Genomic DNA, 24777 nt, shown 5'->3' with positions numbered 1-24777 from the left:
TTTGTGGAGAAAAAGCCCAGCAGCTGAAAATAATGTTCACAGAGTTTGTACCTAGAAAAAGTGGCCATTTCTATCATGTCTTTCAATTTCCCTGTTTCTCATACATTTTATAAACAAGACAGTAGAAGGAGATTCGGGAAGAGCAACTTTAGAACAAGGGGGAGAAAATCAAATCTAGAACATTCCAGTTTCTGTTTTCTTCTCAGTTTAGGGCTGATGCACTTTAGCTTCCTATCTAAGGGACTACTCAAATCTGATTAGAAGCTATTGTGGGCTGGTAATTATCCATAATTTTAGGAAGACAGATGCAGTACCAACTCTGTTCTCTAATAGCAGGCTTATTAATTTTAAATTTACATGGCAGGAGAAGCAGATGTCGAGGTGGGATAAGAGTTCAGATGCTTGGTCATTGATAGCTTTTTACTTCCACGTATCACATGGGGATTTGGGACCCAGGAAGCCCGCTGAGAACTGATGACTATCTGTCCCCTGAACAGCTGGGTTCTTTTTCATCCTGAGCTCAGAAAGATTGCTCCTACTGCAGCCAGGGAAGACAGGTTGTTGACTGGTTAGAAATCATGGCAGGTTATTTTCTCGACCCGCAGTTCGCAGTTGGAAAGCAGAGCTATCAAAAAGTTGTCTTCTCTATTGTATTTCAAATCTGGGTGTTTAAAAAATTATGTAAGCAAATTAAGCATTTCTTTAATGGTAGTTGTGTGTGTTCTTGATGCGAATGAGAGGTGCATTCCCTTGTAAAATCCCTGGGACTTAATAGGAAGATGTGAGCCTTAGAACAGAAGTTGGTTTTCTAGATGATCATGTAGACATGATGCTGAGCACCAAAGATGTTGATTGAAACGATTTAAAAAGAAATTTGTCTGAGTTCAGATTTTACACCAATATTTAGAAAATCAGCAAAAGAACTTGGAGGCATGTTCTCAGGCATCCTGTTCAGCCCCATGCCCACATTGTCATAAAATCCGAGTGTGCATACAGGGAGGCGCATTCCTTTCTGTTCTCATCACAGGTCCTTCCCTGGCTCTGCACCTGCCTGTCATGCGCCTCCATGTGAAGAGACCACCAAACAGGCTTTGTGTGAGCAATAAAGCTTTTTAATCACCTGGGTGCAGGCGGGCTGAGTCCCAAAAGAGAGTCAGGGAAGGGAGATAAGGGTGGGGCCATTTTATAGGGTTTGGGTAGGTAAAGGAAAATTACAGTCAAAGGGGGGTTGTTCTCTGGCTCTGGCGGGCAGGAGTGGGGGTCACAAAGTGCTCAGTGGGGGAGCTTTTTGAGCCAGGATGAGCCAGGAAAAGGAATTTCACAAGATAATACCATCCCTTAAGGCAAGGACCGGACATTTTCACTTCTTTTGTGGTAGAATGTCATCAGTTAAGGTGGGACAGGGCATTTGCACTTCTTTTGTGATTCTTCAGTTACTTCAGGCCATCTGGGTGTATACGTGCAAGTCACAGGGGATGCGGTGGCTTGGATTGGGCTCAGAGGCCTGACATTGCCTTCTTCCCGACCTTCCCTACCTTTTCCCTCCTGTGTGGTTCTCTCACAAAGTGAATGGCCTCAGCCACAGCTTCTCTGCAGCTGCATCAGACTGTGGCGACAGGAGTGGCTGTCCCCACGGAGCCCAGTCTTGCTTGCAGCTGCAGCCTGGTGATCATTTTGTACCTCAAGTACGTAATTCTACAGAACGAGAGCCAACATGCTGGGGATGGAGGCGTCTTTATCACGGTGCTCTGCATATTTTAATCTTGGGTAGAAAGTATGGAAAAGTATGGGATACATGTGGTTTGATGTCAGAAGGACATTGTGAACTTGACGTGGACTGAGGATGTTCAGGTGCAACGGGCACCGCGGCTTCATTAAGTGAGACTTCTCCATCTCCCTGCCAGGCACGCACAGGTGTATGGCCACATCTTATGTGTTATTCTTATCTAGAGTGCGCCTTGTCGTTATGCTTAAAGTTCCATGGTGATATTCTGCCTCATAGAGTAGTGTTATGCCCAGACCGTTTGTTCCCCAAAGAAGACCACCAGAGTCCAGAGTCAAAGCGAAGCGGCAAGGATCTTTACTACAAGTTCGAACTTGGTCCCTCCATTCCACAGCATACAAGAGGGCCTCGAACAATGCGAGTGCTTGCTTTTTATAGCCCGATGTAAACAGGATATGTAAAGTTACAGGGAACAAGGTAATTCTCTTGGTTACAGCATTACAATTGGTTAACATTATACATTTAGCATTCCTTATCGGAGATCTCCCAGGTGATGTTTTTCTGAAGTTTGAAAGAAATATGGAGGAATGTGTGATGGGCTCAGGAAGTTGGGAGATATATGGGGGATGTGCCTCATTCCTTTCAGTAGGTCCCAAACCGCATTCAACACAGAAATGTACTCTTGCTATTATACATAGAAAGGGCTTTCATATACCAAGTGGGAGAGCAGTCCTAAAATCTGGGCTGGAATCACAGAAGGAAGGTTTGGGAAGCAACAGATTCCCTAGTCCAAAGCTGGTTTTTGATGAACCTAGAAACAGGACCAAGAGAAGTGAATTTGCCTAAGGCCCTGACAGTGTCTCACGGTAGCATTTGAACCTAGCAGTTTCTTTACCTATTTCTTTAAATGATTAGTCATGCTTCCTCTGATTCCTATATAAAAGTATTCCTCATTCATTCTTTTGTTTCAGTGAATTATTGCGGTGCCACCCCGTAACAGTATTTGAGTCAAAATGTGGCAGTGTTTATCCCTTTCCAAGGTTTTTAGTTGCACAGGTTTTCAAAGTTCTGCTAACAGTTTCTTGTTGGTTGCAAGGTGTCCTTTCAGAAGCCAATTGTGTGGTGTATTGATGTTGATTGTTGGAGGTAGTTTGGTTAGAACGTACTTCGAGTGGCTGGTGTGGGCCTGGGGGACAGTGACAGCTGCCTGCTTCATGGGCAGAGATGAAGTAATTGCTTCCTGGGAAGTACCATCCTCCTGGCCACACTCTCCAGCCCATTTCATTTGTGTTGGTTTCCTCGCATCTGCACGTTTCTGGTTTCATGTGAGTCTCATTTATTGTAGCATATGACTTCAGGCTGTGGGGAAGAATGGCCATTTTAGCACAGAGATGCACACAAAGGAACAACTGGCTAAATGTGAGAGAAGACATTCTTAGGGGGGGTTTCATTTCTTTTATTCTGTAACAGGCAGTCTGGGAAGCATTCTGGACATGTGACCTGCGCTGTCACAGTTCCTCCTTGCAGGATCGCAGATGTTTGGAGATTGTAGTGATAACTGTTATCATTGAGAAGGTCATTCTCGCAGGCTCTAATAAGTCAGGATTTATTCAGTGTTAATTTGTTAAAGACAACTGTATTTCTAGCCAAATCCATGGGAGACGTTTCTCCTGGCAGTGTTGCTGGGGGTATTCCGTGGCTTAGTCTTAGGGAAGCACACGCCTTTGAATACTGCTGAAAAGAACCCAAAGCGCACCGGAGCACTTTTGCCTTACGGGGTGTTAGTCACTGATACGCATCTCAGTCAGACCTGATGGATTCTTGACCCCTTCCTTTCTTAATTTTTTAGTTTTATGTTTAATTTTTGTTTTTTAAGAGCAAAACCCCTCAGGTGGCCACCATGAATCTCTGGTGTCTTCAGCTGGTTGAAGCCTATTTGCCGTCTCTGGTTCAAACATATTCGAAGCCTGATGATGCTTCCCTCGGTTGTTCTGCTGTGTGACCTCCGCGCCTGCAGGGTTCAAGAGTGTCAGAGCTGGGAGCCGCCTTCACAACTACCAGGGTTTCCGGAACCTCCTTTATCTAGCCCTGGTGACGGAAGAGATGTCATCAGAGGTGAAGGCTTATTGGTTTACATGCCATTGATAATGAACGAGGAGGTTTTCTTTTATATAAGGGGAGCTTCTTATAATGTGCTTTAGTAGGGTAAAGAAGCTTTTGAGGTTTGCTTTCTCTGGAAAGATAATTTGTGATCCTGCCCTTGCTTTCAACAAAAATATAATTTGCATACCAGTGCATGTTGTGTTACTGAGCACTGGCTGACAAATGGTTCTTAACTCGTCATTCACTCCGCCACTGTTTCTTGAATGGCATATGTGTTCCAGCTGTAGTAGGAACTTGCTAGGCTCTAGGACTAACCCTTATGAATCGGGGGCCCTGGGGGAAGCAAATGCATATAACTATAAACATTTGTGGGGATATCAGAGGGGGTGACTACAGGTGCAAAACTTCGTTCATTCATTGCCCCATCTAGGAGGTTTTGTGTCTTAGCAGCGTGTTCCATAGCAACACATCCCTGTATCAAAACATTCATCATATTATTTTGAAATTCTCTGCTTAGGTATGTATTTTTCCCACTAAGTTTAGAACTGGTTAAGGACAGGCTATGGGGTATGTAATATATGTACACACACACACACAGATATACATATTACCATAGTAAATATACAATATAGATTTATATATATACACACGTATATATCTCTCCCTCTCTATATATACACAACACACACACATACATATATACACACACACATATATATGAAATACACACACACACACACACACACACACACACACTTCTGCCAAGCACAGAAAGTCAAAACTAGGCAACGGTTCTTTTAGTGTTTATGAAAAAACAGATGTGTTAGTTGAGAGCGTCCTTAAGTTGCCAGGGGAAAGACAGGATGGATTCACAAAGGGAGATAGTGTTGTTTTTTTTTTTTTCTTTGTTTAACTCTTGAATTCTAAATAATCCAGACTTATAGAACAGTTGCAAAAATAGTACAGAGAATTCCCGTATGGTCTTCCCTCAGATTCCCCAAACATTTCACCCCATTTTTACTTTCTTTTTCTCTCTCTGTGGATATAATTTTTTTTTTTCTGAAATGTTTGAGTGGAAGGTAGAATGCTCTGAGGGATCACTGAGCTGACATAGTCTCCTAAATCCATGCTGTCAGGTGGGTGACAAAGCAGGACAGGAGGGTGATTTTGTAGGAGAGTCGGGCCACGGGCCCGAGTATTCTCTCTGTCCCCATAGTGCCGGAGTTTCTACGTGCTCCAGGCCCGGGTTTGCATTGCACATAATTCTCAAGGGCTCATGGCAAGCTGCGCCAGAGACACAGAGGGTGGGGATGTGGGGACCCTGCCCCCAGTGGACAAAGGACTCACTGCTGGACTCTAATTTGTCTAGGTGTTTTTGTGACTTGCAGAAATACCTCCACCTTGCCTGGGCCTGGAGCCACAGGACACCTTGCCGAAGGTGAAGAATGTTCTGGAACAATGCAAGACCTGGCCAGGCTGTCCCCAGGAGCCAGCGTCCTGGGATTTCTGTGCAGCATCCAGCAACGTGAGCTTGCAGGACCCCGAGGAGCCCTCCTTCTTCTTGGAATCTGAGGATGACTGGGAGGACTCAGAGGCCCTGAGCTCACTGCTGCTGTTCCTGAACGCCCTCAGGTACAAGGCCAGCTTCCGTGGCCTGTACAACTTGGCACTGCTATGGCTGAGCAGCATGTTCTGCAGCTTTAGCGACAAGGAGGAGCTGACTGGGTGCCTGGCACAGGCCCGAGGGGCAGCCAAGAAAGCTGGCCTCTTGATGGCCCTGGCCAGACTCTGCTTCCTCCTGGGGCGGCTGTGCAGCAGGAGGCTCAAGCTGTCCCAGGCCCGGGTGTACTTGGAGGAAGCACTGGGGTCCCTGGAGGGCAGCTTTGGGGACCTGCTCCTGGTGGTGGCTGTGTACGCCAACCTGGCCAGCATTTACCGGAAGCAGAACGGAGAAGTGTACACAGGTGGTTCCCAAAGCCATGACTCTGCTTCTGGGGACGCCCGGCCACATCTGCACACCGAGGTGGAGGAATAGCTCCTGCAGCTGGCGCCGCAGCAGGCGGTGGGTGGCCAGAGCCTGCAGGCCGAGGCCCGGGCCTGCTTCCAGTTGGCCAGGCAGCATGTGCACCTCAAGCAGCCTGAGGAGGCCCTGCCCTTCCTGGAGCGGCTGCTGCTTTTGCACAGGGACTCAGGAGCCCCAGAGGCTGCGTGGCTCTCAGACTGCTCCCTACTCCTGGCTGACATCTACTCCTGGCTCCTACTCCTGGCTGCAAGTGCCTGCCCCACCTGGTGCTGAGCTGTGTCAAGGTGGCCTCAATGAGGACACAGGACTCACTGGCCGGCTCGCTGAGAAGCGTGAACCTGGTGCTCCAGAACGCCCTCCAGCCCCACAGCCACCCCACCCAGACTTCCCACTACCTCAGGCGAGCGCTGGCCTCCCTAACCCCGGACACAGGCCAGGCGCTGCGCGGCCTTCTTCACGCCAGCCTGGCCCAGCCGTACAGCCACCGTGGCTACCACGGCCCAGCTGTCACCTTCATGACGCAGGCTGTGGAAGCCAGTGCTGTTGCCGGAGTCTGTGCCATCATGGACTGCCTGGTGGCCCTGGCCTGGCTGCACGTGCTTCATGGACAGAGCCCGGTGGCCCTGAACTTCCTGCAGTCTGTCCAGGATGCAGTGGTGGCCAGCGAGGACCAGGAGGGTGTGATTGCCAACATGGTGGCCGTGGCTCTGAAGAGGACGGGCCTGACGAGGCAGGCAGCCGAGGGCTACTACTACACCTTACAGGCGGCTTGGGACCTGGGCCAGCGGAGGAACCAGGCAGTGGTGCTGGCCAACTTCGGGACCCTGTGTCTGCATGTGAGTGCCAGCAGGCTGGCCCAGCACTACCTCCTGGGGGCTGTGCGGCTGTTCTCGGGGCTTCCCTGCAGGGAGTGTGGCCGGGACTTCACCCACGTACACCTGTAGCTGGGCCACCTCTGCACCCGCCAGGGCCCAGCCCAGCAGGGCAAGTGCTACTACGAGTGGGCTCTTCTGGTCACCGTGGAGATGGACCACGTGGAGAGTGAGTGCCCCAGTTCCTCTTGTGAGCCTTCTGGGGCCACATGGGTCAGGGCACACCTGGGGTTTGTGATTCGGAAACAAGTGGTGGTTTTTCCACCATCGAAAGTGCTGAGTCATGGCCAGTAGGAGATGTTGGCAAGCGCCCTGGAGACAGGCGGTTCCCATGCAGGGTCAGGCCCTCTGTGCCCTACTGAGGCAGCCAGCTCTTCCTGGTTTGCCCAGGGACCATCCTGCCTTGAGCATTGAAAGTCCTGCGTGCTGGGAATCCCTAGACATAACCCTGGGATCAAGGCAGGCTCTGCTATGCTGGGACTTGGGGCCCCTCCATGAGCCAGGCCCTGAACACCAGTTCTTGTGCCTTGTTATCTGCTTGGTATCTCGGCAGCCTGCGCACCTGTCATCCCACTTCACAGAGGACACGGGGCGGGTGATTGCCCAAAGCCACAGAGCATTTCATGCAAAAGCAGCTTGTTGTGCAGAGTGTGCCAGGCCCCACCCACAAATGGGGCTTGTGGGGTCCTCAGGTGGCAGAGACTGAGCGTGGGAATGTGAGCTTCAGGCCACAGAAGCGACAAAAGGGTGAGTGGCGTGATGGCGGGGCAGCACTTGGCCCCGGGTTAGGGAAGCCTCTTTAGTCTGGGACCAGAGGGTTGAGAGGATTTAGTCAAGTAATAGGTGGTGGATGAGGGGCTGGTGGTGGTGGAGGGGCTGGAGGTGTAGCCTGTGTGAAGGCCCAGGGGTGAGCGAGTGGGGGTGAGTGAGCGGGGATGAGTGGGGTGTGAGTGGTGGTGAGTAAGTGGAGGTGTGATGGGCGTGAGTGAGTGGGAGTGTGAGCGGGGATGAGTGGGGTGTGAGCGAGGGTGAGTGAGCGGGAGTGTGAGCGGGGATGAGTGGGGTGTGAGCGGGGTGTGATGGGGGTGAGTGAACGGGAGTGTGAGCGGGGATGAGTAGGGGTGAGTGAGCGGGGGTGAGTGAGCGGGAGTGTGAGCGGGGATGACTGGGGTGTGAGCAGGAGTGAGTGAGGGGGTGAGTGAGCGGGAGTGTGAGCAGGGATGAGTGGGGTGTGAGCAGGGGTGAGTGAGCAGGGCTTATGCAGGGAGGTGCAGAGTTGGGAGTGGGTGGGTTAGGTGCTGGATGGTGAGAAGCTCTTCTGGAGAGCTAAGCAGGGCCTGGGGCCTCAGGCTGTGGCTTGGCCTTTTCCCCAAGAGCACTGGGGAGCCATGGGGTGCTATCGAACAGTCACTGCAGACTGAGCAGTGAACGGACAGCAGGTGGGCAGGGCTGTCCGAAATCTAGGCCGCAGAGGATAGATGAGGAAGTTGAGTCCAGGGAAATGGCTGAGACAAGGGATACTGTTGAGTCCCCTCTGCCTTGCAGCGCTTTGTCATGGCATAGTGAGACCACTCAGAGGTGCCTCCTGTGGCCTGGACCAGAGCCCCAGGGGCTGTGACCAAACCTGCCCATTTCCCAGCACAGGCCTGGCACCCATTCCTGGCCCTAGGAGGGATGAGATTTTGGAAAGGACCGTGTGAAGGGGCCCCGGTCCCACACATCTGCCTAAGGAGGGTTGGGGGTTTCAGACCCAGGCTTCTTCCCCAGGGGCATTCTCTGACTGGAAGGAGACCCTCCAGGAACCCAGCGCCCCAGCCCCCACTGCAGCCTCCGGTGGCTCCTGGCACAACAGCCTGTGGCACCTCCTCCTACGAGGCCCTCCCCGGTGTGCTGGGGGATTCAGACTTGGAAATGCAGGCCAGGGAACGGGAATCATGCTTCCCTGTCTCCCCAACCTGAGCTGAACGGTCGAGGAGACCGAGGGTGGGGTTGATACCCCACATGCTTACTTGGGGTCATTTTTGAGTCATTTTCGGTAGTTTGTGTCCTTCTAGGAGTTTGGCTGTTGTGTGTAGATGGTCTGATTTCTTGGTGTACAATTGTTTGTAGTGTTTTCATGGAATCTTTTTATTTCTGTCAGGTTGGCAATAATGTTTCCTCTTTCATTTCTGATTTTAGAAACTTGGGTTTTTAATTTTTTATTTATTCATTTTTATTAGAGATGGGGTCTCATCATGTTTCCCCAGGCTGGTTTTGAATGCTGACCTCAGCGAACCTTCCAACTCGGCCTCACAAAGTGCTGGGATGACAGGCCTGAGCCATGGTGCTCAGTCTCTGATTTTAGTCATTTGTGTCCCATCTTTCTTTTCTTGGTCAGTCTGGTGAAAGATTTGTCAGTTTTGTTATTATTTTCAAAAAATCCACTTTTGGTTCTGTTGATTATCTCTTTTGTTTTTCCATTCTCTGTATTTTTACTTCCCATTTCCACTCTCACGTTTATTATTTTCTTCCTTTTATTCACTTTGTGTTTAGTTCTTTTTCTAGTTTCTCAAGGTGGAAGGTTAGGTTTTTGATTTGAGATTTTTCTTCTTTCTTTGAATGTAGACATTTACAGTTATAAATTTCCCTTTCAGCGCTGCCTTAGCTGCATCTTGGAATTTTTGATACACTGCTATATATATATATTTTTAAGGCAGAGTTTTGCTCTATTGACCAGGCTGGGGTGCAGTGGTGCAATCTTGGCCCACTGCAACTTCTACCCAGGTTCAAGCCATTCTCATGCCTCAGCCTCCCGAGTAGCTGGAATTACAGATGTGCACCAACCCACCTGGCTAATTTTTGAATTTTTTTTTTTTTTTTTTTTTTTTTTTTTTATAGAGACAGGATTTCACCATGTTTCCCAGGCTGATCTCAAACTCCTGGACTCAAGCGATCCTCCCACCTCGGCCTCCCACAGTGCTGGGATGAGAGGCGTGAGCCACCGCGGTGGCCCGGGCTATGCATTTGTTTACATTCTTCCCAAATTAGTTTTCGGTTTCCCGGATGGTCTCTTTGACTCACTGGTTGTTTAGGAGTGTGTAATTTTCACATATTTTTGAATTTCCCACATTTCCTTCACTGTAGATTTCGAGTGTTCGTGCCAGTACAGCTGAAGAACACCTCTGCTTTGGTCTCAGTCCTTCTCCATTCACTGAGGCTCATTTTGTGGCCTGGCACATGGTCCGTCATGGGGAATGTCCCATGGGTGCTCGAGAGGACTGTGTATTCAGCTGTTGTTGGGGGGTGTGTGTGACAGATGTCCATTCGGCATACCTGGTTTCCGGTGTTAATCTCCGGAATGTTTCTGACGCTAGAGAATCAGAAGCTTTCCACCGTTCCCAGTGCCCTGGCTTTGGGAGGAGCCTGGTTGCATGAGAGAAGCATGTGTGGGAAGACCAGGGGCCGACTTTGAACCCCATTCCCCCAACATGATGCCATGTGTGGCAGACATGACGCTTGGCTTTGCTCTCAGGGTTCCATCTGCGACAGGGGCTACTTGTGCCCCTGGCCTCATCAGCTCAGGCTGAAGGCGGCCCTGGTCCTGGCCAGAGGGGCTTTGTGAAGCAGAAATAGATGGCCTGGTGCAGGGGCCGAGCCTGGCCAGGACTTCGGCCCTGGGAATTGTAAAGAAGGCCTGCCTGTACCATGAGCATCTGCACCAAGGTGTGCCCATGTCACGGTGTGCTCGGCATCTGCCCTGGCACGGGTGCATGGCCTGTCTGCGCTCAGGCTCCCCGCCTATGGGGCCCAGGCTCACAGAGGTGTGAAAGAGGCAAGCAGGGGCCTCTGAGCACAGCCAGCCTCGCTTCGATGCTGGGAGACTAACGTCTTCCATTTTGTCTTCTGCCCAGGCCAGCTGCCGGCCATCCAGTGGCTGTGCTACTTCTACAGCGCCGTCATGCCCAGCGAGGCCCAGTGTGTCATCTACCACGAGCTCCAGCTCTCCCTGGCCCGCAAGGTGTCTGACAAGGTGCTGGAGGGGCAGCTCCTGGAGACCATCAGTCAGCTCTACCTGTCCCTGGGCACGGAGTGGTAAGGGCTGGCTTTGCAGTGGTAGAGGTGGGGGCGGGCAGGGCAGGGAGAGGGGCACAGGGAAGCTGGCCCAGGGCGCCAGCAGCCCCTCTCCTTTTGATCATTTGGTTCCTTGGCATCAGATGCTCTGAGCTGGTGGACCTGGGGTCGTCCCAGGGCTGCTGCTGGCCCGTGAGTCCCAGCTTGAGCCTCCCTTGTTGGGTCAAAGGTCATCTCAACCCCAGCAGAGGCAGTAGGTGCACTCTGGGCTGTTCTTCCTACTATAGTGACTTTTGTCATCTGACCTCTGCCTGCCCCGAATCTTCATTCCTGGTCTTCATCTGTCCCCTTAAGTGTGACCACAGCAGCCACCTGTGGCTTCTCTTCCACAGAAGACAGAGCCAGTTGTGTCACCTGCTTCCCTGAGGCAGGGTTTCAGGGTCTCACGTCCCATATGTGGCCTACTCAGCTTCCCTCAAGCATCCTGACCTGGTGGGGTAACCATGGCCCTGGCCACCCCACCCACAGGGCCCAGTGACATTGCTGCAGTCACACCCCCTCGAGTGTTGGACTTACTGAGAGAGCAGGGAAGGATCAAGATTCCATGGGGACCCGGGAGACTGGCTCCAGTCTTGGCCTCAGGTTCACAGAAGGAAAATGGGCCAGTGGGCTAGAGCCATGCTTCTCAAAGTGTAGTCCCTCGACCAGTAGAGCAGCATCCATGTCACCTAGGAGCTTGTGGCAAGTGGGAGTTCTAGGGCCTGCCCCAGGCCTGTGGAGCCGGGAGCTCTGGGGGCAGGGCCAGCAAGCTCTACAGTCAGGCCTCTGAGTGACTGTGATGCCTGCACACCTTGAGAACCATCGGCCTAGATAGCCTCTGAACACTAACGGCTCCTGGTGCATCTGGAGAAGACACAGGCCATGTCTGGGAGGCAGGGGAGATGGACTAGCACACTCCTCCTGCCACAGGGCAGCATGATGCTTGATTCCCTCAGACGATGTCCTTCATTTTTCCATGCCGTGTGAGTTCACCCTGGCCCTCCCAGAAGCCTGGGAAGAGCAGAACACTGCACACACGAGAGGGCCTTTCCCAGTCCCCACATGCCAGATTCATCTGTCACCAGACCCACGGGAGGAGGCAGACTGGTTCCAGGAGGATGAGAGCCCTTGTTCTGACACCTGTGTCTGATTCCAGGGCCTACAAATCCGCTCTGGACTACAGCAAACGAAGTCTGGGGATTTTCATTGACCTCCAGAGGAAAGAGAAGGAGGCACATGCCTGGCTACAAGCAGGAAGATCTATTACATCCTGCGGCAGAGCGAGCTGGTGGACCTGTACATCCAGGTGAGTGACAAGGGATGCAGGAGGACCCCTGTGCTGTTCACTCTCTGTCCATCCACCCATCCATTCATCCTTCCATCATCTGTTTACCTGTTCATCCTTCCATCCATCCATCCATCCATCATCCATCCATCCATCATCCATGCATCCATCCATCATTCATCCATCCTTTTATCATCCATCTATTCACCCGTCTATCCATCCATTCACCTGTCCATCCACCCATCCATTCATCCTTCCATCATCTATCTGTTTACCTGCTCATCCTTCTATCCATCAATCCATCATCCATCCATCCATCCATTCTTCCATCATCTTCCCATACACCTGTGTGTCCTTCCATCCATCCATCCATCCATCATCCATCCATCCATCCTTTCATCCTCCCATCATCCATCCATTCACCTGTTCATCTTTCCACGCATCCATCCATCCATCTATCATCCATCCATCCTTTTGTCATCCATTCATTCGCCTGTCCATCCATCCATTCACCTGTTCGTCCATCCATTCACCTGTTCGTCCGTCCATCCATCCTTCCGTCTAACTTTCCATCTTCCATCCAACTGTTCATCCTTCTGTCCATCCATCCATCCATCATTCTTCTGTTCACCTCTTCGTCCATCCATTCACCTCCTTGTCCGTCCATAATCCATCCTTCCATCCATCCATCCGTCCTTCCATCCGTCCTTCCATCCATCCTTCCATCCATCTTTACATTATCCATCCAACCATCTTCCATCCATCCATGATCCATCCATTCACCTGTTCATCCATCCATCCATTCATTCATCATCCATCCTTTTATCATCCATCCATCCATTCACCTGTTCATCCATCCCTCCATCCATTCTTCCATCCTTCCATCATCCATTCACCTGTTCATTCTTCCATCCATCCATCATCCATCCATCCATCATCCATCCATCCTTCCATCTATCTTTCCATAATCCATCCAACTATCTTCCATCCATCCATGATCCATCCATTCACCTGTTCATCCATCCATCCATTCATTCATCATCCATCCTTTTATCATCCATCCATCCATTCACCTGTTCATCCATCCCTCCATCCATTCTTCCATCCTTCCATCATCCATTCACCTGTTCATTCTTCCATCCATCCATCATCCATCCATCCATCATCCGTCCATCCTTCCATCCATCCTTCCATCTATCTTTCCATAATCCATCCAACTATCTTCCATCCATCCATGATCCATCCATTCACCTGTTCATCCATCCATCCATTCATTCATCATCCATCCTTTTATCATCCATCCATCCATTCACCTGTTCATCCATCCCTCCATCCATTCTTCCATCCTTCCATCATCCATTCACCTGTTCATTCTTCCATCCATCAATCATCCATCCATCCATCATCCATCCATCCTTCCATCCATCCTTCCATCCATCTTTCCATAATCCATCCAACCATCTTCCATCCATCCATGATCCATCCATTCACCTGTTCATCCATCCATCCATTCATTCATCATCCATCCTTTTATCATCCATCCGTCCATTCACCTGTTCATCCATCCCTCCATCCATTCTTCTATCCTTCCATCATCCATTCACCTGTTCATTCTTCCATCCATCCATCATCCATCCATCCTTCCATCATTCATCCACTCGCCTGCTCATCCTTCCATCCATCCATCCATCCATCCATCCATCCTTCTATCATGCATCCATTCACCTGTTCATCCTTCCATTCACCTGTCCATCCATCCATCCATCCATCCATTCGTCCATTCATCATTCATTCATTCCTTTATCATCCATTCATTCAGCCACCATCCATCCACCTGTTCGTCCATTCATCCAGCCATCCTTCCATCATCCATCCATCTTTCCATCATCCATCCTTCCATCATCCATCCATTCATCCGTTCTTCCTTCCATCCATCCATCATCCATCCAGCCATCATCCATCCATTTGTCCATTCATCCATCCATCCTTTTATCATCCATCCTTCATCCATTTATCATCCATCCATTCACCTGTTCATCCATCCATCCGTCCATTCATCCTTCCATCAACCATCCATTCACCTGTTCATCCTTCCATCCATCCACGATTCATCCATCCACCATTCATCCATCCATCATTCATCCATCCATCCATTTATCCATTCATCCACTTATCCATTCGTCCATATATCCATCCATCATCCATCCATCCTTCCATCAACCATCTACTCACCTCCTGTTCATCCTTCCATGCATCCATCATTCATCCATCTATTTATCCATTCATCCATCCATCCTTCCATCCTTCCATCATCCATCCATTCATCTGTTCATCCTTCCATCCATCCATAATCCATCCATCCATAATCCATCCATCCATCCATCCATCCATCATCCATCCATCCATCTATCATCCATCCATCTGTCCATTCATCCGTCCATTCATCCATCCATCATTCATCCATCCTTTTATCCATCCATTCACCCGTCTATCCATCCATTCACCTGTTGTTTCATCCATCTGTCCATTCATCCTTCCAACATCCATCCATTCACCTGTTCATCCTTCCATGCATCCATCATACATCCACATATCTATTTATCCATTCATCCATCCATCCATCCATCATCTCTCCATGCTTCCATCATCCATCCATGCTTCCATCATCCATCCATCCACCTGTTCATCCTTCCATCCATCCATCATCAATCCACCCATCCATTCATTCATCCTTCCATCATCCATCCATCCTTCCATCATCCATCCTTTCTCCCATCCATCCATTCACCGTTCGTCCATCCATCCATCATTCATCCATCCACCCATCAATCTATTAATCCATCCCTCCATTCATCTATCTCTCCATTTGTTTACCCATACATTCGTCTATCCACCATCTATCCATCCACATGTACATACATCATCTACCCTCCACCCATCCATACATTATCTACCCACCCATACATACGTACAGACATACACACATCATTCCATCCATCCATCCATCCATCCATCCATCCATCCATCCATCCAGGCATTAATCTAGCCACACGCCCATCCATCCATCCATGTGTCTACATCTCCTCATCCATTCATCCATCCATCCATCCATCCACTCATTCCTCAGCCACTGCTGAGCACCTGTTGTGTGCCTTTTCCCTCCCTCCAACTGGTTCCCTCACATCCTCCCCCAGTGGCCAGCATCTTCTCCCTGAGGGCAGAGGCGCGGCCCCTCACAGTGCCCAGCACCTGCTGGTATACAGCACATGCTCAAATAATGTGACCACTCAGTTAACACACAGAAGAGCTTGCTCCAAGCGACACGTGGCAAATCTCCTTACAAAATGAATCTATCATAGCGGCTGTTTTCAGAGGCTTTCCCAAACACAGTGTGATCTGGAACAAATTGTGAAGCCCACGAGCCTGGTGAAGCTTTCATTATTGAGTACCTGCTGTATACCTCCTTGAGCTGAGGAGAGGGATCAAGAGCTCATGGCCAAGAGGGGACAAGGCCCACCCACAAACACTGCTGATGTGGCAGGGATGTGGCAACGCAGAAAGGAGCCAGGGGCTGGGCTCCCAGCAATCTGGGGGCCACGGAGACTGTTTTGAGTGCAGGGGGAGTGGGCTAGGGCTAGCCCTGGTGGTAGGATTCACAGGTGTCGGGCTCCTGAGCTGCAGCTGCTCTGTCACCTCCTGGCACTCAGGTGCATCAGTTCATTGTCCTCATGCCAGTGGTGGGGACAGCCCTCATGCGCAGGGTCTGAAAAATACTCAAGTGTACCTGTAGTGTGTGAGAGGAAGGAGGCTGGCAAAGGTGCGCGTGGCCACCTCGCTAGGTGTGGGTCTTGAGGGAACTTCTGTCTCCTTTCAGGTGGCACAGAATGTGGACCTGTACACAGGCGACCCCAACCTGGGGCTGGAGCTGTTTGAGGCAGCTGGAGACATCTTCTTCAATGGGGCCTGGGAGCGGGAGGAAGGCATGTCCTTCTACCGGGTGAGCTGGCCTGTGGGCTGATGTGGGTGGGCCTCAGTGGGGCACCTGGAGGCTGAGGTACAGGTGTGGCAGGGTAGAGGCCTCCCACCTGGAGGCAGGGCCACCCATATACATGATTAGTTTCCAAGTGGTCTCACCAGGAATATTGACCATGCCCCTGCCCGGGACAAACGCTCGGGGCCTGGACGTGACAATGGCTCTACCCATCTACCTGATGACCTCAAGCAACCATGAGTGGGAAGTCCTGTCCCCATCTTCCAGATGAGGAAACTGAGGCTCAGAGAGGCACAGGGACATGTCAAAGGACACACAGCATCAGTGGGAGGCCCAGGTCTGCATGCACCCCGAAGTGGGACGGCTTCTCCCTTCCTCTGAGCTCACGGTGTGGCTCAGCCCTGGGCACAGATAAATGTGGTGTTTTTAGAGCAGAGAGGAGTGCTGGCTCCCCCCAGTCAGACTCCCGGTGCCCAGGTGGGAGAGGCTGGTCTGAGGCTGTTGGGTGTAGCTGGATGGGCCTCAGGTGACTCTTCAGCCCCCAACTTGGGTGTCTGAACTGTGTGTTATCCCAGAGTACAGAGCTGTGTTGAGGTGCAGGGGTAGCTGGGGCGTGGGAAGCTCCAAGTACATGTTTGAGCTCTGAGGAGGGCGCTGGGCAAGGTGGGTGCTGCGGGAAACCTGACCCCACCTGCCTGTGTGGTAGGACCAGGCCCTGCCCCTGGCAGTGACTACGGGCAACCACAAGGCGGAGCTGCAGCTACAGCTGTGCAACAAGCTGGTGGCACTCCTGGCCACGCTGGAGGAGTCCCAGGAGGGCTTGGAGTTTGCCTACATGGCCCTAGCACTCAGCATCACTCTGGGTAAGTCCCCTGAGCCCCACCCTGCCAGGACCCACACTTTGCCAGAGCCCAGCCTCCAGGTCTGCAGGCCAGGAGCTGAAACAGCTGCTGGATTTTCCTGGTCTCCTGTCCAGGCAGGCAGATCTGCCCAGCTGGCTTCCCCGTCCGGCTGTGGGGCACAGCCCGAGGTCTCTCACGCAGTGCAGAGCTCCCTGCCTGACTGAGCTCTGCTTCCTCTGCCTGTTCCCGCTGCTGACCACAAGGGCCGCCCAGTGTGCCCTCTGCCTTCCAGACATGCCAGGCATCTCGTTGGTCCCTGTATGTGCCAGGCTGAGTGACACATTCCCTTTCTCTTGTGCCCTTCCCACCCTCATCAACCACACGGCTCTCTGGCTGATAAAATCCCAGTTCCCCTTCGAGCAGTCTGCCCCTTAAGGCCAGGCATCCCCTGGTGCTGTGCCAGGGTCGTCTATCCCCCTCCAGAGACAGGGAACCCTAGGCAGGCCACATGCCCCAGTGCCTTGTGCCCCGTAGCCCAGTACACAGTAGGTGTGCAGCTGACTCCCCAAGGTAGGGGGCTGTGATCGTGCCACACCCAGGAGGAGTCGGATGTCACATCTGTGGGTTGCCTGGAGCCGGGGTGTCTGGGAGCACCTGGACAGCATGGCTTTTGGGCTCCCCTGGTTAAACCCAGTGAGCAAAGGCAGGTGGCTATGTGTAGGTACAGAGCTGGGCCATCCAAGTCCGACTTTGCCATAAGCCTCACAGTAGACAGGGGCAGGCCTTATTAGTTCTGCTTTGCAGATGGGAAAGTGAGTCTGGGAACCTGGAAGGGACTGGCCAGAGCTGCCCAGGTGACCACAGGTGCCTGGAGGCAAGCCAGGTGTGCTGCCTGGGATCTACATACCTGCTCCTGAGGGGCCTGTGTCCTCCCTGCCCCAGGGAGCCACATCCTCACACCTGCCCCTTTGGCCTGCACCCCAGGGGACCAGCTGAACGAGCACATGGCCTACCACCGGCTAGCTGCCCTGCACCACCGGCTGGGCCATGGCAAGCTGGCGGAGCACTTCTACCTCAAGGCCCTGTAGCTCTGCCACTCGCCGCTGGAGTTCAACGAGGAGACCCTCTACTACGTGAAGGTGTACCTGGTGCTCGGTGACATCATCTTCTACGACCTGAAGGTGGGTGGGAGGGGCAGGGCTCGGGGTGTTCCCGGCCCCCTTGGAGTTGGATTTCCACCCACACCCCAGAGGCCTGGGTTCCAGCCTTCCTTAGGAATGACCCAGTGGCCTCCCTGGAGCCCTGCACCCAGCTGGAGGAGCTGGCAAGGTTAGCAGATACAACCTAGCTCCCAAGCTGGCCAGGCCCCACCCTCAAGAACTCAGTCTCAGCCAGGGAGGCTGACACATGAGTGGGCAACGGTGGCCTCTGGGTAAAGAAGGGGGATTGTAGTCAGGGGGGCCCTCCTGGAGGAGGTGACAGCAAAACTGAGACTTGACAGTCAAGTGTCAAGTTGCATTTAACAAAGAAAACAGGTCGGGAGAAGGACATTTCGGAGGACGGCATCATCCTCACATTGAATCCACGTTGCAAGATCCAACCCAAATCCTGGCACCTCCTCTAGGAAGCCTGCCCAGGGTGCCAGCCTGCACTGAGCAACTCCTTCCTGGAGTCCCGAGACACCTTGAATCTTCACACCACCCAGGAAGGGTGGGGTGGGACCAGTGTCTTACCATTGGGTTCACAGACAGGGAAACCCCAGCTCAGGGCAGGGGCAGTGGGGTGGGGCTCCTGCCAGCCAGGCTGAGGCCTTGCTGGGTCGGGTGTGTCTCGAGGGGAGGTGCTGTGCTCCCTCTGCCCCCAGCCCTGCAGGGGTGGAGAGCTGGGACTGGCAGACTCAGACCTGGGGTGTCTCCACCCCTCTGCCCAGCAGGCGCGACCCCTCCTCAGCATCGCACTGGCGTCGCGTCAGTGCTCCTTATGGGCTGAGGGGCCAGGGCGCTCCAGTCCAGGGGCCAAGATCTTGTGGGCCTTAGAACAACATGAGGAGGTGGGGCAGCCCTAAGACCCTGCCCCGTATTCCCCACCGCAGGCCTGGGGCTGCCCGGGAGGCCTCAGCCCAGTGCTGGTGACACCTGGTGGTGAGAAGTGGTCCCCGTGGCCTCCCAAGTCCCAGCCAGACAGGGAGGTGCCAAGTGTCAGGCCCAGAGGGACGCTGCTCACTGCCCAGGGGCTTGCCTGGGACCCAGGGGGACGGGCCTCCCAGAAGAGGCCTTTATCTCTCTTGGTCAAGCCTGCCGCCCACTCCGCCTGTCCAGGAGAAAGGAAAGGGCCAAGTAGTACCTGAGAGGCCAAAGTCCACGGTTGGGGTCGAGTGGCAGAGGCCTCCTTCACCTCCTTCCCATGCACAGTCCTCCTTCCCATGCACAGCCCTCCTTCACCTCCTTCCCATGCACAGCCCTCCTTCCTATGCACAGTCCTCCTTCCCATGCACAGCCCTCCTTCACCTCCTTCCCATGCACAGCCCTCTGGGCCTCATCGTGACTATGCTGTCAGCGCGGGCCAGCTTCCCACAGGGAGGCCCCCTTGGAATTCCCCAAGGGCGGCTGTCTTTCCAAGGCTACACCCTCCTCCTTGTATAGGAGACTCTGGACCCAGGGCCCAGAGGAGTGGGAGAAAAAGCCGGGCTGGATGGAGCCTGGAAGGCTGAGAAGGCAGAGAAGCAGGGGTAAATGGGCATCTTTGCCAATTGCCTCTAAAATGGGGTCCCCTTTAGTCTACACTTGAGAGTGAGCCCTGGAATAGGGTGGATTAGATGTTTACTGGCTCAGCCTGCCACTCACTAGCTGCTGCACACACTATAGGCACATGGAAATGCACAGGGAAATTCACACAAGCACAGGCACACGCACACACAGGCACAGGCATGCACACAGGGAAATGCACACACAGACACAGGCACACGCACACACACAGGGACATGCACACACAGGCACACAAACACGCACAGGCACATGCACAGACACACGCAGAGACATATGCTTTGGCTGGCTCCTTCCTGTTTAGTTGGGAAGCCCCCACCCCTTCAGGAAGCCCTTGCTGCCCACCCCGGCTGAGTCTGGGGCCTCCTGGGCTTCCCTCTGCCACAGCCCGGGCCACCCTGTGTGGTCAGTGTTCGCTCCCAGGTCCCTCAGACTGGGAGCGAGGACATTAGGCTCCGCCATGCACCCAGCACAGAGTCCAGTGTTCGGCTGGGCGGGGGCCATTGGATGAGCAGTGGCGGTGACTCGGGGCCTTCACACGCCCCTGCTCCGTGTGTGGGGTGGGGCAGTGAGGGAATGGACTGCTGCATCTTGGACTTTCTCATTGGCCCTGGGAGCCATCTTGAGATGGTAAAGAGGAACAGGCCAGGCATGGGTCTTAGAGAGGTCCCTTGGGTGACCCCCATGTGGAGGAGGTGCCTGGGGAGAAGCCGGGTGGGGGATGGGAGGGTCAAGGAGGAGGTCTGGGAGACAGCATCCCAACCCAGGGATGGTGAGTTTGAGCCAAAGATGCATTGAAAATGGGAGTGGATGTCTGGGGAGTCACACTCCGTCAGTATTTCAGGGAACATTGCCAGAGAGGACACCTGTGAGATGGTTTTGTACCTGGCCTGTCCCGTGGAGGGCCTGGAAATGGTCAGCATGGACAGGGGCCAGAGGGGAGCCTGGGTCACTCAACGCTGTGCCCCTGCTGTGGCTTGGAGCCAAGGGTCCTGCATGGAACTCTCAGAGCAGGCAGGATCTGCCCTGACCTCAGCCCATGGGGAAAGCAGCCACTGCCTGCAGAGAGGGTGGCACTGGGGCAGGAGGCTTGGGGTGAGTGGGGCGTAGGGACACTCAGGAAGGCTTCCAGGGGTGTCAGGGTCATCCCCACCTCCTGCAGCTGACACCACAGCAGTGTCACAGGCTTCGGGGCTCATGGGGTGAGCCAGCATTGGCTGGACATGTGGAATGACCTGGAGACAGGAACGGCCTCTGGGAAGACGGGCTCCGAGTCCCCCTTTTGCTGACCATGACCTGTCCCCTTCAGGACCCGTTTGATGCAGTCAGGTACTACCAGCTGGCACTGGCAGCTGCCGTGGACCTGGGCAACAAGAAGGCACAGCTGAAGATCTACACGCGGCCGGCCACCATCTCCCACAACTTCCTCCTGGACCGCAAGAAGTCGCTCTTCTTCTACCAGAATGCCAGGACCTTCGCCACAGAACTCAACGTCCGCAGGGTCAACCCACCTCCTCTGCCACTGTGCCGGTGGGCCCCCTGGTTGGCCCCCAGCCACCCTCGCTGAGGACAGCATCCGAGGGAGCGGGTTTTGTGCAAGGAGGATGATCTCCTGCCTCTCCTGGTGTCTCCCGTGGCTCATTTTCTGGGAAATGGAGGCATGAAAGCAGAGTTCAAATAGCAATAAATTTTTTTTTGCAATAACATACCGAAGTCCCCAGGGCATCCTTCTCTGTGTTCTTCCTGGGCTGTGTCTAGGGGCCAGCTCCTTCCCTGGTGGCAGCCCTCTGATCTTGGGGATGAGAAGGACCCTGAGTCTAACAGACCTGGGCCAGGTCACCATGAGCCTCGGTTTCCTCGGCGGCCAGACGGGAGATGGTGGTGGAACTCCCTGGGCAGCTCCCTGCTCTCCCTGCTCAGAGCTTTTGCTCTAGGTCTCGTGCCACTGTTGCCTTTAACCTTCAGGCCACTGTGATCAGGTGTGGGGGCTGCTAGTGTCCCTGTTCGCCATTGAAGAAATAGAGGCACAGAGAGGTTAGGTGTCTGGTCCACCGTCACACAGCAGGTAGGGGCGGAGACACAGAGCCCAGTACACTGACCACCACACCACCCTGCCAGCCTGCAGCCAGGAAGGTGTTCCCCATTAGGACCCCAGGTCAGCTCCTGGACCTCTCTTGTGGTGTCAGGAGAGCCACAGGCCAGTGAGGGTGGCCCCTGGGATCCCTCACTCAGTGTCCTCTGCTCCCAGACTTGGTTGGGCCGAGCCTGGCCAGTCCCACCTCTGGGCCACTGGTCAGCCCTGCGGGAAGTGAGACGCTGGGATCTCTGCCTGTGTAGACGCTGCTACCCTGTATTGAAAGCCTTATCTGGGCTGCCCCCCAGCCCTCCCTACATGCCCCTCCCCTTCCGGCCCCCGGCCCTCATCCCAGTCCCAGGAATCCCAGGTTTTCCTTCTTGGAATCTCATGGCCCCAGGGAACACAGCTCACACGGTCTCATTGCCAGTTTACGGCAAGGAAACCGAGGTTCAGAGACTGTGGTGTCCCACATGATTCTCACGTACACTGCACTCTCCCAGGCCCCTCTTTTAAACACTTAAATGAGGTGACTTTCACATCGCATGCAATTAACTATTTCAACGCGATTAATGTGGTGGCATTTGTGCATTCAGATTCCTGTGCAACCACTCACACCATCTAGTTTCAAATGTGTTCATCTCCCCAGAAGAAACCTCCCATCCTCACTAAGCAGTTACCCCTCCTTGGTATCCCCCAAGCCCCTCGTTTATGGAAGGGGAAACTGAGGTCCGGAGAGAGACTTGCCAGTGGGCGGAGCTCTGATAATAAGGAATCAGGCACCCATCTGCTGGTTCAATCCTGGGTTGGTTTTCCACCCAGCAGAGGTGACAGAGCCAGGAGGTTCTGGGACCCCATGCTTGCAGCCAGAGCCCTGCCCCGAGCCTCCCACCAGGGGGTATCAGCTTTACAGAACCAGCCGCGGGGGCTGGCGGGAAGCAGCGGGTCAGAGCTGCTGACAAACCTCATGTAGACCCCAGATCGCTGTCTGTGGGTTGGGCTTGGGATTGGAGAGGAGGCCGCATGATTGGAAACGTGAAGACAGCACGGCCTGGATGGAGGAGTGGGAAGCGCTGTCACGTTGACTGAGGACACAGACCTCCTGCCCGCTGGGCCAGGTCTGCAGCCATTCTTCTCGGGGTGGGGTCCGCGGGTCCGGCTTGCTCTCGGCCCCCGACCTGCCTCAGAGTACGGGGGGCTTTGGAACTGGCCTCCCCATCTCCACCCACCCTGGCTGGTGCCATGAGGGGCCTGGATCCTGGGATCCTGTTCCTCTTGGGCAGCAGAGACTGGGGGACCAGAGGAGATGATGGGTCTTCAAGCCCCACATTCAAAGCCCAGCCCACCACTGACAGTCTGGGGGTTCGGGATGAGGGAGTTGATGTCTCTGAGCCCCGATTTTGCCACCACTAAAATGAGGCCGACATACTGGGGCAGAGTGTCAGCCCCCGGGCTAACAGAGGCCTGTTCCTACTGACAATCCATCTTACTGCTAGGAACAGCTCCAACAACCACACACTAGAGAACACTCTACCCAGGCCAACTTGTCAGAGGCACGAGAACCAGAGCGACTCCATCTTGAATGGGGGCTGGGTAAAGGGAGGCTGAGACCTGCTGGCCGCATTCCCAGGAGGCTAGGCATTCTTAGTCACAGGATGAGATAGGAGGTCGGCACAAGATACAGATCATAAAGACCTTGCTGATAAAGCAAGTAGCAGTAAAGAAGCCGGGCAAAGCCTACCAAACAGAAGATGGCCACTAGAGTGACCTCTGATTGTCCCCATGGCTCATTATGTGATAATTATAATGCATTTGCTGCTACAAGACACTCCACCAGCGCCATGACAGTTTACAGATGCCATGGCAACATCTGGAGGTTACCTACATGGTCTCAGAAGGGAGGGCAGAAACTCTCAGTTCTGGGAATGGTCCACCCCTTTCCTGGAACACTCATGAAGAGTCCAACCCTTGTTTAGCGTATGATCAAGAAATAATCATGAAAATGGGCGACCAGCAGCCTTTGGGGCCACTCTGCCTATGAGCAGCCATTCTTTCTTTTCTTTTTCTTTTTTTTTTTTTTTTTTTTTGAGATGGAGTCTCGCTCTGTTGGCCGAACTAGAATGCAGTGGCGTGATCTTGGCTCACTACATCCTCTAACTCCTGGGTTCAAGCGATCTCCTGCCTCAGCCTTCCTAGTAGGTGCGATTACAGGCACTGCCACCACGCCCAGTTAATGTTTTGTATTTTAGTGGCGACAGGGTTTTGGCATGTTTGGACCAGGCTGGTCTCGAACTTCTCACCCTCAGGTGATCCACCTTCCTCGGCATCCCAAAGTTATAGGATTACAGAGTGAGCACTGCGCCTGGCCAGAGTAGCCATTCTTTTATTCCTTTTCTTCCTAATAAACTTGCTTTCACTTTATGGACTCGTCCCGAATTCTTTCTTCTGTGAGATCCAAGAAACCTCTCTTGGGGTCTGGATCGGAACCGCTTTCCAGTAACAAACTTGCTTAAGCTCTCAGACCCTTCGTCTCTTCATCTGTAACCAAAGACAAAGCCTCCTCCGAGGTTCCAAAAGTGTGGAGAGAACGCCTGGGAAACAAGGGGCACAGAGTTGGTGTGTAGAACCAATATCACAGACTGGGTGTCAAGCCACTGTCATACTGGAAGTAATATCATGCTCTGCCTCACAAGTTATGAGGAACAATATCACAGGGGGGTGTGTACCTTCTCTGGTAGTGGGAGTAGTATCATCATCTCTTCCTTAGATAACAGGAACGATGTCACAGGGTGGGTGTACACCCTGTGTTTTTGGAAGCAACGTCATTCTCTCTCTTCTAGGATTACGATTCACATCACAGGCGGTGTGTACACCCCTTGTTATACTGGATGGAGTCTCATCCTCTTTCAACTTGTAACTTTAGAACAATATCCCATGGGGGTTGTATATCTCTTCAATATTGGTACTAATACCATCTTCTCCTTTCCTGGATATGAGAAGCAATATCACAGGA

At 53.0% G+C, this 24777-nt stretch overlaps 1 pseudogene; it reads left to right on the top strand.

Moving 5' to 3' along the window:
• The first annotated feature begins 2341 nt into the window (after window positions 1-2341).
• On the top strand, window positions 2342-21396 carry LOC139361256 (SH3 domain and tetratricopeptide repeat-containing protein 1-like; annotated as a pseudogene).
• The last annotated feature ends 3381 nt before the right edge of the window (window positions 21397-24777 follow it).

The sequence above is a fragment of the Macaca nemestrina genome, unplaced genomic scaffold (assembly GCF_043159975.1).
Source record: "Macaca nemestrina isolate mMacNem1 unplaced genomic scaffold, mMacNem.hap1 Scaffold_119, whole genome shotgun sequence".
Lineage (NCBI taxonomy): Eukaryota > Metazoa > Chordata > Mammalia > Primates > Cercopithecidae > Macaca > Macaca nemestrina.
This window is presented reverse-complemented; position numbering and strand designations above follow the sequence as displayed.